We start from the raw sequence: 3,512 nt of genomic DNA on the forward strand, positions 1-3,512 counted from the left end.
TGCTTTTTTGTTTTGTTTTGTTTTGTTTGGCATTCCAGATGAATTTGAAATTTGTGCTTTCTGTTGCTGTGAAGAATTGAATTGGAATTTTGATAGAGATTGCAATGAATCTGTAAATTACTTTGGGTAAGATGGCCATTTGTACTATGTTAATCCTGCTGATCTTTGAGCATGGGAGATCTTTCCATCTCTGAGTCTTCTTCGACTTCTTTCTTCAGAGACATGAAGTTCTTATCCTACATTTTTTTCACTTGTTTGGTTAGATTCACACCAAGATATTTTACATTATTTGTGACAATTGTGAAGGGTGTCTTTTTTCCTAATTTCATTCTTAGCCCATTTATCCTTTGACTAGAGGAAAGCTACTGACTTGCTTGAGGTAATTTTATCCCCAGTCTCATTGATGAAGTTGTTTATGAGCTGTAGGAGTTTTCTGGTGGAATTTGGGGAGATGCTTAATTGGCAAAGTTGTTCCTACAAATTTGATTTTGTTGTTTTCTCATATCAGTATCAATAATCCAAGCTGAAGCCTTTTTAGAAGGAGGTGGAGACCAGTTTGTATCCCGAGTTCTGTTTCAAAATTATCTGTATTAATGTTGCCTCCCAGTTGATTTCATATGTCACCAAGTTGAAAATTGTCATTATCCATTTTATAAAGTGCTTTTTCCATTTTGCATTCTATTAAAATGTCTTTAAATTGAGATTAAATAGCAAAATGAATTGACATTAGCTCCAAAAATATACACAATAATGTCTGGGAATTGACTCAACCAATAAGTAATCTGATCTTACAGATTAATGGCTCTTGTCAAGCACACATGTAAAATGTCTACATTTTCAACTGGAGTGGTGGAGAATCAGCCTTGGTATTTGCAGGTCAACTAGCCTTGTTGAACCAGTGAGAGACCCTGCCTCAAAGAAAAAGAAAAAAAAAAGACAAGGATGATAGAGATCCTAGTTTTAAGCTTTGCCTTCTGCACATACACACATGTACACATAGACACACACATGTGTACCTCACACATGCACATGTGCATGTACATGCACAGTCATAAGCACATACACAGGCAGAGAGGGAGGAGAGGGCAGGGGTCAGGGACGGAGACTAGACAGAGCACTTGAGTATAGAACTCCAACTAAGACCAAGTAATGTTCTCTGTGATTTCTCTAAAAGACAATAATATTTTCGATATACTACTGAAATTCTACTTTTGATATTAGTCTAATTCTCTATTCCTGGAAGTGTAGGAACAGGTGTGATATTATAATTTTAAATGTAAATGAACACCTGTTCACTCCATAGTATATTATTCACTTACATTACTCAATACATTATACTTTTGCTTATCTATGTTTTTATATTCTGTAACTGGAATGAAGAACAAACTTTGTTTTTGAAGATGTTAAAGATATTTTTAGTCTTTAATTTTTCTTGTCACGTCAACACAGCCTTCTAAGCATGGTTCTCAAAGCTGGTTTCATTATTTTCCATTCCCTGCCAACTCTGCACTTCTCAATATTTCATAAGTTACTTGGTCTACTTTTCCAGTATTAAGATCTTTTCCAGCATTAAGCTTTCCTATGTATCCTTCCATGAATCAGTATATTCTACATCTTATTTTTCTTTGTTAGCCATTATTCTCATTGTTTCAAGGCCTCAGTTAACTTTTCCTGTATTCCCCTTCCCACCCCCACCTTCCACTATTTATCAAGCATGGCTCCTTCTTCATCATGTGCAACATCTCCATTATCCTTTTCAACATTTCCATCACACTAATGAATTTTTCCTTCAAGAATTTTTAAACACTATTTACATTGGATGAAAATTAAATTTCAGAAGTATTTTAGTATATAATTAAAGTCAAATGAATGAAAATTTAAAAGTACAAAACTGTGAAGTCCATGAGAATAAAGAGGAGAGAGGAGGAGGAGGAAGAGAGAGAGAGAGAGAGAGAGAGAGAGAGAGAGAGAGAGAGAGAGAGAGAGAGAGAGAGAGAGAGATGGAAATTTGTGAGCAAGGGTATGGTAGTGCCTATCTTGCAAAGGTAAAATAAGATCAGAACATGAAGTCCAGCTTGAAGAAGTACATTGTGATATTTTATTTCTGAAAACAAACAACCAAAATAACATTTGTGCTATCAAAATAATATTTACACTGCAGTTTGATTTGTTTAGAGTTGAATGATGACTGCTGAACCGGGAATGGATTTGTAGTTCTTTCAGGCTTTGTGCCTGTATGTTTCAGATGTGTGGCGTATGAAAGTGTTGCCTGTAGTGTTTGCCTTAATCCAATCAAGCCAGGAGAGCTACATACTTTCTTATCTAAGGTATCTTATCCCTGTGCCAATTAAATAATGCTCAGTGACTTTAATTGAAATATGTATGACAACTAATTGGATTATAAACACCCTACTTATTTATTACAGAGGTAAAACCAATTAAGCTATCAGAAAATATACAATTGCACAATCATCGAAAATCTTTATAACGTATTTATCAAGCATTATTCAACTTTGTCAGACTATAAAATAATTTGGAAATATTGTGTTTTATGTAAAGTAGACATTGAATTGTAGCAATTTAAAATAAATGAAAAAATAAGTTTTAAAAACAAGCTGTTTTATAGGTAGTAGTATTCCATTTTCACTAAATACTAAATGTGGTGGCCACTCCAAGGCCAGTGTAATGTCCAGGCCCATGCTTAGGAAGGTATGGAATGAAACTACTAAGTCCAATTATGCCCTCAGATAGTGTATATGAGAGCATTCTGCATGCAAACAGTCATCTCGTTTTCGTTCCGCAATGGGAATGCAAATGAAGAAACATGGATTCATTTCTACATATTTCCAAAAATTATAAAGCAAAGAAAATTAATGTACTTGATTATGTCAATCTCATTTTGAGAGTTTAAACTCATTCAGACGTTTTAACGTTTGATACATTGCTATATTCTATCAAAGGAAATGTGAATACAGAGTTCCATATTAAATGCAAAATAATTTTTGTAATGGTAAATCTCTACAGTGATTAAAAATCTTACTTGCATAAACTCATATAAGTACAATTATTTTATATACAAAAATTACAATTGCCTATGAAACAATATTTTCTTTTAATTTGCCAATGTTTTCCATAGTTCACATAAATAGAAAATGTATAATTTTTTCTTTGTCTCTGTGATAGGTTTTAGTGTACCTACACACACAGGCAAGGGTATGTTACTTTAAAATTTAAAAATTGTGTTTTCTTATTAATGTTTTAAATTAAATTATTTTCCTTATTACTTTTTCTTATTTTAAAGGTTCTAATATCTTGTTATCTATATATGTGTGTGTCATTGTGGACAACAAAAGAATATGAATCATTGGTTAAAGCACAGTAAAAATGATAAAGAACCTACTGATATAGATTAGAAAAAAAGCTAAGCACATGATTTTTTGTGTGGTACGGGTACCTACTGGTTATGTTGGTGAATGAGTAGTTAATTATTAGAAATTAATGAGCCATGAAAT

This window comes from Apodemus sylvaticus, chromosome 2, assembly GCF_947179515.1.
Source record: "Apodemus sylvaticus chromosome 2, mApoSyl1.1, whole genome shotgun sequence".
Classification (NCBI taxonomy): domain Eukaryota; kingdom Metazoa; phylum Chordata; class Mammalia; order Rodentia; family Muridae; genus Apodemus; species Apodemus sylvaticus.